The following is a 12,798-nucleotide window of genomic DNA, read 5'->3' on the forward strand; positions in this document are numbered from 1 at the left end:
GATGGAAAAAGGTATTCCATGCAAATGGAAATTGAAAGAAAGCTGGAGTAGCAATTCCCATATCAGACTAAATAGACTTTAAAATAAAGACTATTACAAGAAACAAAGAAGGGCACTACATAATGATTGAGGGATCAATCAAAGAAGAAGATATACCAATGGTAAATATTTATGCACCCAACATAGGAGCACCTCAATACATAAGGCAAATGCTAACAGCCATAAAAGGGGAAATTAACAGTAACACAATAATAGTAGAGGACTTTAACACCCCATTTTCACCAATGGACAGGTCATCCAAAAAGAAAATAAATAAGTAAACACAAGCTTTAAATGACACATTAACCAAGATGGACTTAATTGATATTTATAGGACACTCCATCTAAAAAGGACAGAATACACTTTCTTCTCAAGTGCTCATGGAACATTCTCCAGGATAGATCATATCTTGGGTCACAAATCAAGCCTTGGTAAATTTAAGAAAATTGAAATGGTATCAAGTATCTTTTCTGACAACAATGCTATGAGACTAGATATCAATTACAGGAGGAAAAGCTGTAAGAAATACAAACACATGTAGGCGAAACAATATGCTATTAAATAACCAAGAGATCACTGAAGAAATCAATGAGGAAATTTAAAAATACCTAGAAACAAATGACAATGAAAACACCACGACCCAAAACCTATGGGATGCAGCAAAAGCAGTTCTAAGAGGGAAGTTTATAGCAATACAAGCCTACCTCAAGAAACAAGAAAAATCTAAAATAAACAATCTAACCTTACACCTAAAGGAACTAGAGAAAGAAGAACAAACAAAATCCAAAGTTAGGAGAAGGAAAGAAATCATAAAGATCAGAGCAGAAATAAATGAAACAGAAACAAAGAAAACAATAACAAAGATCAATAAAACTAGAAGCTGGTTCTTTGAGAAGATAAAAGAAATTGATAAACCATTAGCCAGACTCATCAACAAAAAAAGTGAGAAGACTCAAATTGACAGGATTAGAAATGAAAAAGGAGAAGTAACAACCAACACTGCAGAAATACAAAGGATCATGAGAAATTACTACAAGCAACTATATGCCAATAAGATGGACAACCTGGAAGAAATGGACAAATTCTTAGAAAAGCACAACCTTCAGGGACTGAACCAGGAAGAAATAGAAAATATAAACCGACCAATCACAAACACTGAAATTGAAACTGTGATTAGAAATCTTCCAACAGACAAAAGCCAAGGACCAGATGGCTTCACAGGCAAATCCTATCAAACATTTAGAGAAGAACTAACACCTATCTTTCTCAAACTCTTCCAAAATATAGCAGAGGGAGGAACACTCTCAAACTCATTCTATGAGGCCACCATCACCTTGATACCAAAAGCAGAGAAAGATGTCACAAAAAAAGAAAATTACAGGCCAATATCACTGATGAACAAGATGCAAAAGTCCTCAACAAAATACTAGCACACAGAATCCAACAGCACATTAAAAGGATCATACACCATGATCAAGGAGGGTTTATCCCAGGAATACAAAGATTCTTCAGTATACGCAAATCAATCAATGTGATACACCATATTAACAAATTGAATGATAAAAACCATACGATCATCTCAATAGATGCAGAAAAAGCTTTTGACAAAATTCAACGCCCATTTATGATAAAAACTCTCCAGAAAGTAGGCATAGGGGGAACCTACCTCAACATAATAGGGGCCATATATGACAAACCCACAACCAACATCATTCTCAGTGGTGAAAAACTGAAACCATTTCCTCTCAGATCAGGAACAAGGCAAGGTTCCCCACTCTCACCACTATTATTCAACATAGTTTTGGAAGTTTTATCCACAGCAATCAGAGAAGAAAAAGAAATAAAAGGAATCCAAATCAGAAAAGAAGGGTTAAAACTGGCACTGTTTGCATATGACATGATACTATACGTAGAGAATCCTAAAGATGCTACCAGAAAACTACTAGAGCTAATCAATGAATTTGGTAGAGTAGCAGGATACAAAATTAATGCACAGAAATCTCTTGCATTCTTATACACTAATGATGAAAAATATGAAAGGGAAACTAAGGGAACACTCCCATTTACCACTGCAACAAAAAGAATAAAATACCTAGGAATAGACCTACCTAAGGTGACAAAAGACCTGTATGCAGAAAACTATTAGACACTGATGAAAGAAATTAAAGATGATACAAACAGATGGAAAGATATAGCATGTTCTTGGATTGGAAGATTCAACACTGTGAAAATGACTATACTACCCAAAGCAGCCTACAGATTCAATGCAATCCCTATGACACTACCAATGGCATTTTTCACAGAACTAGAACAAAAATTTTCACAATTTGTATGGAAACACAAAAGACCCCGAATAGCCAAAGCAATCTTGAGAAAAAACAGTGGAGCTGGAAGAATCAGGCTCCCTGACTTTAGACTATACTACAAAGCTACAGTAAACAAGACATTATGGCATTGGCACAAAAACAGAACTATAGATCAATGGAACAGGATAGAAAGCTCAGAGATAAACCCATGCACACAAAGATAAGGTGATATGGTTACCTTATCTTTGATAAAGGAGGCAAGAGTATACAATGGAGAAAAGAAAACCTCTTTAATAAGTGGTGCTGGGAAAACTGGACAGCTACATATAAAAGAATGAAATTAGAACACTCCCTAACACCATACACAAAAATAAACTCAAAATGGGTTAAAGACCTAAATGTAGGGCTTCCCTGGTGGCACAGTGGTTGAGAGTCCGCCTGCCAATGCAGGGGACATGGGTTCGTGCCCCGGTCTGGGAAGATCCCACATGCCGCGGAGCAGCTGGGCCCGTGAGCCATGGCTGCTGAGCCTGTGCGTCTGGAGCCTGTGCTCGGCAACGGGAGAGGCCACAACAGTGAGAGGCCCGCGTACCAAAAAAAAAAAAAAAAAAAAAAAGACCTAAATGTAAGGCCAGACACTATCAAACTCTTAGAGGAAAACATAGGCAGAACACTCTATGACATAAATCGCAGCAAGATCCTTTTTGACCCACCTCCTACAGAAATGGAAATAAAAACAAAAATAAACAAATCGGACCTAATGAAACTTCAAAGCTTTTGCACAGCAAAGGAAACCATAAACAGGACAAAAAGACAACCCTCCGAATGGGAGAAAATATTTGCAAATGAAGCAACTGACAAAGGATTAATTTCCAAAATATACAAGCAGCTCATGCAGCTCAATATAAAAAAAAAATCACAACCCAATCCAAAAATGGGCAGAAGACCTAAACAGAAATTTCTCCGAAGAAGATATACAGATTGCCAACAAACACATGAAAAGATGCTCAACATCACTAATCATTAGAGAAATGCAAATCAAAACTGCAATGAGGTATCACCTCGTACCAGTCAGAATGGCTATCATAAAAATTTTACAAACAATAAATGCTGGAGAGGGTGAGGAGAAAAGGGAACCCTCTTGCACTGTTGGTGGGAAAGTAAATTGATACAGCCACAATGGAGAACAGTATGGAGGTTCCTTAAAAAACTAAAATTAGAACTACCATATGACCCAGCAATCTCACTACTGGGCATATATCCTGAGAAAACCATAATTCAAAAAGAGTCATGTACCACAATGTTCATTGCAGCACCACTTATAATAGCCAGGACATGGAAGCAACCTAAGTGTCCATCGACGGATGAATGAAGAAGATGTTGAACATATATACAATGGAATATTACTCAGCCATAAAAAGAAACAAAACTGAGTTATTTGTAGTGAGGTGAATGGGCCTAGAGTCTGTCATACAGAGTGAAGTAAGTCAGAAAGAGAAAAACAAATACCGTATGCTAACACATATATATGGAATCTAAAAAAAATGGTTCTGATGAACCTAGGGGCACGACAGGAATAAAGATACAGACATAGAGGACTTGAGGATACAGGGAGAGGGAAGGGTAAGTTGGGACGAAATGAGAGAGTAGCACTGACGTATATACACTATCAAATGTAAGATAAGTAGCTAGTGGGAAGCAGCTGCATAGCACAGGGAGATCATCTTGGTGCTTTGTGACCACCTAGAAGGGTGTGATAGGGAGGGTGGGAGGGAGACACAAGAGGGAGGAGATATGGAGATATATGTATAGCTGATTCACTTTGTTATACAGCAGAAACTAACACAACATTGTAAAGCAATTATACTCCAGTAAAGATGTTAAAAAAAAAAGAAAAGAAAATCAACTCAAAGCAGCTGAAGCCGAGAAGGGAATTTATAGTTTAGTAAGGTTAAAGTCCAGGGTTGCAGCTGGCTTCATCTGTGGCTGTTTCCAGGGGTCAAATGATCACACGCTCCACTTCTAGGGAGTTCGTGCCGCAGTCTGGGAAGATCCCACGTGCCGCGGAGCGGCTGGGCCCGTGAGCCATGGCCTCTGAGCCTGCACGTCCGGAGCCTGTGCTCCACAATGGGAGAGGCCACAACAGTGAGAGGTCCACGTACCGCAAAAAAAATAATAAAATAAATAAAAATAAAAGAAGAAATGATCAAACCACTATTTTTTTTAAAGCAACGTTTACTTCTTTACTAGCCCTTGAAAAAATACAAAAACAGATTATTTGCAAAAACGTGTTCTTGTAGCAGGAGACTTGATGTGGGTTACCACTTCTGGAGTTCCGTCCATAATATATTTGGCTTCATCTCTGCATATTCCCATACCTTTATTTCCAGAAAATGCTGTGTGGTATTTGGTTGAAAATATTTTCATCAGTTATTTTATCAACACACATCTTCACAGACATCACCATTACAAATATAGTAAACAATTTCCTAATTAATAACAACCGTGCATTCACTCAACTATAGGAAAAAGAACTGGATTACATATGACTAAAAAAATCATACTCAGGTGTGTTTATTAACTGTGCTATTTTTACAAGAACACATTCTCCAGATTGGCAACCTCTTTTGACCTAAACAGATTTGGAAATATCTACCATGTAGCATGTCACTAATTTTTCATATTTTTTAAATAAACATCAGTTTCCAAGGTAATTAAAAAGTCTGGGAGCTTTATGAAATTTTTAATTGATGTGTGAATTTTATTGTAATGCTGTAGCCAGGGCTTCTTTCTTTATGGTTAAAAAAAGTTTGCAAGTTTGATTTTTAAATGTCACTTCAAATATAATGGTTCCAGGCAATTAATACTCAGTTTTCTCAAAAACCATATACAAACCTTTAGTCTCATTCACGCATCCACAATAATAGAAATTTGTATTAAACATCTGATTATATCTATCTACATTTTAGATGGATTTTGGCTTGTTAAAATGATGATTGGAATACATCACTGTCAAAATAAGCACAGGGAAATTTGGGTAGTTGTGAGCTGTCAGTAACTTCGATAATTTCAGGTTTTTCTGAATTTCTCCTGTTCTCACTGTTTCAAACTTACTATTAAAACTTACTCCTTTTCACTATTGATTCCTGTTCCCATTTGAAAATACAATTATCAATATTTTAAAAGTATTACAATTAAAGATAGTGTGGTATCAGCTTCCAGAATAATCCCCATTCTTGCCTTCAGTTTTCATGCCCTCGTATTGTCCCCTCCCACATCTCTGTAAATAATAAGACTATTGGAGAAATGATGGCGTGTGACTTCTGAGATGAGGCCATAAAAGACATTGTCACTTTCTCCGTTGTCTTGGATCTCTGACTTTGGAAAAATTCTGCTGCCATGTCATGAAGACAATCAAGCAGCCCTATGGAGAAATTAATGCAGTGAGGAGCTGAGGCCTCCTGCCCACAACTATGGACATGAGCCACCTAGAAGGGAGATTCTCCAACCCTGTCAAGCCTTCAGATGACAGCAGCCCTGGCTGACATCTTAAATGCAGGTTCCTGAAAGAGCCTGAGCAAAGACATCCAGCTAAGCTGCTCTCAAATTCCTGGCCACCAGAATCTGTGAGATTATGAATATATATTGTTGTTTTCAACCATTAAATTGAGGTAATTTGTTACTCAGTAATTAATAACTAGTAATAACTAGTAAAGACAATCAGGCAGAAACCAGAGTTTCAGAACAGAAACTTTTTGGTGCTTTTTTTCTTAGAAAACTCACTGCTAAATGAAATGAAAAAGTGCCACTTGTAACAAAATATCCCGTCAGAAGCAACTGGGCAGGAATTGATTTTATGGGAGTTAGTAGATCTCCTTTCTTTATCACACAAAAAAATTAAAAACAGTTTTATAAGGTGGGAAATTTATTTTTGAAAATAATGGCTGGGTGTATCCTTGTGGACTGGGCAAGAAGTCTCACATTAATGCAATGTCTCCCAGTGATATTTTCAGGGCTTTCTTACCACAGGCTAACTCACCTTTGACATATTGGATGGGAAAACATCACTGAACACCCTGATAATATCAAACCACCAAAATTTCCTATCATTCACTACACATAAAATTTTACATTTTTCCAGGCTTTTATGAAAATAGGATTGGCTGCCATGAAAAAGTAGGATATTGTTTATTTTCCTTACTGAATGTATGTGACAAAACCTTTTTAGGGCTTAAAAATTCTGACAAGAACTCCTCCATATAGGTCCCAGGAACCAGCCAAACTGGCCCGGCCATGATTGCTGAGCTCAGCCTGGCATTTCCTGCCTCTACATCCAGATTCCATCTTGCCCCTGGGATCCCTTCTCTGCTTCTCCTTGCTGAAATCACATCCATACTCCCACTCACCTCATTTGCTCCTATCTAAAAAAGTGTCTCTTAAATCTGCCATGTGAGAATAGTATTTCCCACCTTGGACCATACACATTTATGACTATTCCCACATTTACCATCGTAACATATATATTTTTGGAGTTGAAAGTTTGGAGTTAAATTCTTCTCCCCAAGAAGCATTTAAGTTCCTTCTGGATTTGAGTTATCCCTTAGAGAACTTAACTCAAATTCTTAAAAATGGTAGGAAAACCAAAGGTATTTCCCATTTGAAGTATTACATAAATAAGTCCTTCTGTACCCCAGGGTCATAGTGGGAAGTTAGGAGAATTGAAGCCATTGGTGGTACAGTTGGGTAGAGCCTTCCTAATATGCAGGGTGATGGAAACTCTGTAACTCTCAATTCATCTTGAAACTTATCCCCATTTTAACTCTTAGCCCCTTTCTTCAACAAAGCATTCTGCTCATTGGGAATCCACTTTTGACTTTCTTATATTGGAAATGTATGAGAAAATATTTACTCATAGAAATAATTTTACAACAAATATTGCTGGGACAGGTAGGTCTATTTCATCATTAATTTCCAGAGCAACCTGTGAAGTTTTGTCTGATCTTTTTAGCTGGACTTCCTTAATACTTGTGTTTCATTTGTCTAGGGGTTAATTGTATGCCACCTAATGTTGTTTTTCAAATATTTACTACATTGATGGAATCTTTTTTTAAAAAATTTTTACTGTAGTTGATTTACAATGTTGTGTTAATTTCTGCCGTACAGCAAAGTGATTCAGTTATACATATATATATTCTTTTTCATATATTTTCTTTTTGTATCCACTTCTCAATGGATTTCATTTGATTTTTACCAAAAAATGAAAAAAAAGTCTTTGTGGTGGGTGATGGCCCTTGGTTTTACCTTACTTACAAGCTAATAACTTGGCCTTTTGCTGTTTCATAGATGCTAACAGAAGATGCAAGACTTCTGGGTCAGAGACAAAGGCCTTTTCTACTCATGGCAAAATACTCAGTGCAAGCTTCATGTTTGCAACGGTTCCCCTTTGCCTCCCAAATTTCATGGGGTTGTGTTACAGGAGAGAAACAGAAGCTGGAGAATCCTCCATTTTAGAGTAAGCACTAAGTAAACCTGTTTTTTGTCTTGGAGGGAGACATTATTTCATCCTTCAAGGTTGCTCACTGAAAACATACCAGGTAAAGAGAGGCCACAAGACAAGCTGGGACCTGGGACCTGGGACCTGGGACCCTTTACTGCAGTGCTTACACCTGGACAAATATCTTCTTGAGCAACAAAATACAGAGAAACTGTGAGGGACTAAAAATAACTGTGCCCATGTGCAACTGGGGCAAATTATAGACAATAAGATACAATAAGACCAAAAAACGCAACTGCCACTTCTGAAGAGCCAGGAGCAAAAACAGTGTGTCGGGAGCAAAAGCAGGGTACTGCACATGCCCCCTGCACACACCACCACCAAAGGGGTGGGCAGACCACCTAAGCCAACACTCCAGCCCAATCCATGACATACCCCTACCCTCACCCCATATAAGGAACCTGCTCGCCCCCCTGGAGGAGTGAGCAAGGGCACCTCTTATTTGTTTTTGCTCCCCCATGCTGCAGCAGGGGCCCCAATAAAGCCTTGCCTGATTTCTTGTATGGCCTCTTATCAATTTCTGTTGATTAAGGAAGGCCAAGAACCCTGGTTGGTAACAGTTAAGGCCTTGCTTTCTTGGCATACCCAACAAGACATATGTGAGACTTACGTAGGAGCCTCTCGCCCTACAGTCATTACTGATTTCCTTTATTTATTTATTTATGACTGCAGCACGTGGCTTGCGGGATCTTAGTTCCCTGACCAGGGATTGAACCCGAGCCCTGGCAATGAAAGCACCGAGTCCTAACCACTGGGCCACCAGGGAATTCCCCCTAATTTCCTTTATTTTGACTGAAACACTGGAACTCAGAGAAGTTAACAGATAACTTAAGTTTACACAGCTAGTAATATCAGAACTTGAGTTTTCTAATTCTAAATTGGTGCTATTTTCAATAGACCTGCAGTCTAATATATAAAACATTTTAATAACAATTTTCATTTTGATCACAGTTCTAAATAACATTTGAATATTAATAAAATATTAAATATAATAAATAAAATTATTAAATATACAATGTAAGAAAACATCAGCTATAACTTTATTCAATCTTGTTTTAAAACATCATTAAATAAAATATAATCTATATATTACTAAACATAACTTCACTTATTTCTTTTTACTTTTCAAACTGTGGCTACTAGAAAAAAATTAATTACATATATTAATCTTTTATGGTCACATATGTATTATATTTCTATTGGATAGTCCTGCAATAGACTATAACTCTTTTATCCCTTATTTTCCTTTTAATTCTTTAGCCTTAACTTTTTTCCCCTACTTTTTATTAGTTTTAACATACATATAATAAACACACCATGTACTAGTCTTACGTGCACAACTTGTTGAATTGATACCTATGCATATACTGCAATGATCACTACTCAGGTCAAGATATAGAACATGTCCATCACTGCAGAAAGTTCTCTCAGGCCCTAGTCAATTTCCTAGTCAATACCCACCGACTCCCATTCTTTGTGATAATACCTCTTCTAATTTTTATCACCATCAATAAGTTTTCCCTGTATTAGAACTTTACGTAAACAGAATCACAGAGTATATATTCTTTTGGGTCTGATTTCTTGTGCCCAACATGGTGTTTTTGAGATTCATCCTCATTGTTGAGTGTATCAGTAGTTTGTTTTTTATTGCCTTGTAGAATTCCATTGTATGGCTATATACCACAGTCATCTATTTTCCAGTTGGTGGATGTTTGGGATGTTTCCAGTTTGGGCTATTATGAATAAAGCTGCTCTGAACACTCGTGTACATAACCCTCTTAACCTTTGGGAGAGATTGTGATCTATCTTTGGTGAGCCACCCAATGCCCCCACTGCCACTGTAGTACCTAACACAATGCCCTTCTTGATGGGTATTTATTGGAAGTATGGTTTCAAACTAGCAGTGTCGTGATTTGTCTGTCAGTCTCCATGTGGAAAATAAAGTCCAGTGTCAGAAGAAAGTCGACTCAAAGTTTCCACTATTATCATAAATAATGAACAAATAGGTCAGGAAGTCGGTCTCCTGTATTTAAATGATCTATTTCAGTCTAGCTGCCAGTTAAAAATAGACTTGTGCTCCCAGATACATTTAGTGACTGATTACGAAAGAGTGTAGATGTTTCTTATGCTGTTTTTTCCCCTAATATTTCTACCCATTTTCTGTGCCTGCTTGCTCTTCTCTTTTTAACAGCAGTTCAGAGAAAAGCAAGTTCTCGGTGGAAATACTGTATGGATATTCAAAGAAAGACTGTGTTATATTGATACAAGGAGTGTTATTATTTTGGTAGTAAATTCCAAACTTTTCTGTTTGTTTGTTTTCTTTTCTTTAAAATTATCTATTTGGGAGAAGCCAGACATCCTGTGTTTAAATCATGAATCTGAAATCATGAGTGAGGCTGGAGACTTAATCTCTGAGCCTTAGTTTTCTCATCTTTAAAATGGGGATGTAATACCTTCCACATAGGGTTGCTTGGAGGATTAAAAGACCTAACATGTGTCAAGCTGAGCTCTTCAGGCAATGGCGTTTGTGAAGCCCAGTTCTCATTGGACCCACGCTTTCTTCCTTCATGAGCTGCTATTTTCATTTCCTGTTCTCTTGGTCTCTCTGATAACTTGGGCATCGTCAGATATCTGTCTGCCAAGATTCCTAAATTGTGTGCTCAAGTACCCCAGGGTGCTGCCATAAACTCAACAAGAGCCTTCCAGGATAGCTTGAATTTTAAAAGGAAACGGTGATATTTGGCATCTGTCCGTCATGGAGTGAACTACTAACTCCAAGGAGTTAGAAGTTTCAACATTAGATTGTGGTACATTTCTTTCATTGATGCCATTTTTGCAAGGCTGTGTTTTCTGTGGTTGCTATGATAAAAAGCCAGTGCTACATGAGAAGCAATGTACCACAGGCAGTGTCCAGTCTGATTCCCAGGTTTGAGAAATTGTGCAGTGTACCAACAGGTGCAGATATCTCATAAGTAAGTGTGCTTATTTAAGAACGAAATGAAAATGCACTTTTTTTCCAAATGCCTACTAAGATGTTAGGATGTGAATACTTATTGTTTGGCTCTTACTATTCAGTAGATGTATTTCTTAGGTGTTTCTTTTGGTCTAAGGTTCTGTGAAAAATCACTGATACTAAAGTGCCGTGAACTAGAAGGCTTGAGAACTTTCTGTTCTAACGATATTTAACTGAGGACAGACAACAGTGCTATAGAGAAATAAGTAGATTTTGTAGTAGGTATGTAATGATAATAACAATGTTAAATTTAAATAGTCAAGACTACATCTTGTAGATAAACATGTTATTCCTCAAAAAAACACTTTAAAAATTTTATTGAAGTATAGTTGATTTACAATCTTGTGTTTAATTTCTGCTATATAGCAAAGTGACTCAGTTATACATATATATATTCTTTTTCATATTCTTTTCCATTATGGGTTATCACAGAATGTTGAATATCACAGAATGTTGAATCATGTGCTATTACAGTAGGACCTTGTTGTTTATCCATTCTATATATAATAGTTTCCATCTGCTAATTCCAAACTCCCAGTCCTTCCCTCCTCCACCCTCCGCTCCCCCTTGGCAACCACAAGTCTGTTCTCTATATCTGTAAGTCTGTTTTTGTTTCATAGATATGTTCATTTGTGTCTTATTTTAGATTCCACATATAAGTGATATCATGTGGTCTTTCTCTTTGTCTTTCTGGCTTACTTTACTTAGTATGATCATCTCTAGGTCCATCCATGTTGCTGCAAAGGGCATTATTTCATTCTTTTTAATGGGTGCATAATATTCCATTGTATATACATATGTACCACATCTTCTTTATCCATTCATCTGTCAATGGATATTTAGGTTGTTTCCACATCTTGGCTGTTGTAAATAGTGCTGCTATGTACATAGGGGTGCATGTATCTTTTCTAATTATAGTTTTGTCTGGGTATATGCCCAGGAGTGGGATTGCTGGAGCATATGAAAAAAATCACTTCTTTAATTAGCTAATTCCTGTATGTTCTCAAAACTCAATTTATACATAAACCTCTCCAGGAAACCTCTCCCACCCCCATTCTCAGTGCCATCTAGATAAGAGGCCTCTCATATAGGCTTCCAAATACCTTCTGCTTACCCCATCCTCGCATCCTGGGAATGTTGATTTTCTTGTCTGTACTTAGGTTTGTTGTGGGTAGAGACCAGATCTAAATGAACTTTGTATCTGTGGACCCTGGCACAGTGTGTAGCACATAACGAGCTTTCAGAAGATATTTGTCGTTGAATTAATGAAACACACAGAGGGTATGCATAGGTAATAGTAACCAGTGTTACTAAACATTTCATAGGTACTTCCAACGTTACTCAAATGCCATAATATTATTTTATAACGTGAAGACTATTTAGTTATCAACTTAAAGACCTTGAGTTACACAAGTTCAGAAAGGTGAATGGAGACAACAGAGGGCTTAGGGCAGCAGTAACTTTTGGTCACAGGGACAGGTAGGGCTGAACCTAGAATCCAGAGCCTCCTACATTTTTTTTTTTTCCTATACCACATACTGCACCTGGTCCCTGGCAATTAGAAAACAAACTTCTTTGGATTGGACCCTTTTTTTATATTCTTCTGTAACCCATATGAACAGAACCTTTAGACACTCAAGGAACAGTTACTACAGTTTACTTGATTGAGGCCTAACTGCAGGGAGATTACAGTCAATTAAAGATGGAAGAAACTTTACATTACAATACAAAGAGAAACAGAAATATAGAAAAAACCTCAGAGTAAACACAGAAGAGAGGTTTCTTTGAATCTGGAGAGTGTATTATTATTGTTTTTGTTGTTATTATTTTGTTACTGTGAACATCTCAAGCATTTCATTACATTCATTCACTTGTTCAACTTAAA

The sequence above is a fragment of the Globicephala melas genome, chromosome 11, assembly GCF_963455315.2.
Source record: "Globicephala melas chromosome 11, mGloMel1.2, whole genome shotgun sequence".
Classification (NCBI taxonomy): Eukaryota; Metazoa; Chordata; class Mammalia; order Artiodactyla; family Delphinidae; genus Globicephala; species Globicephala melas.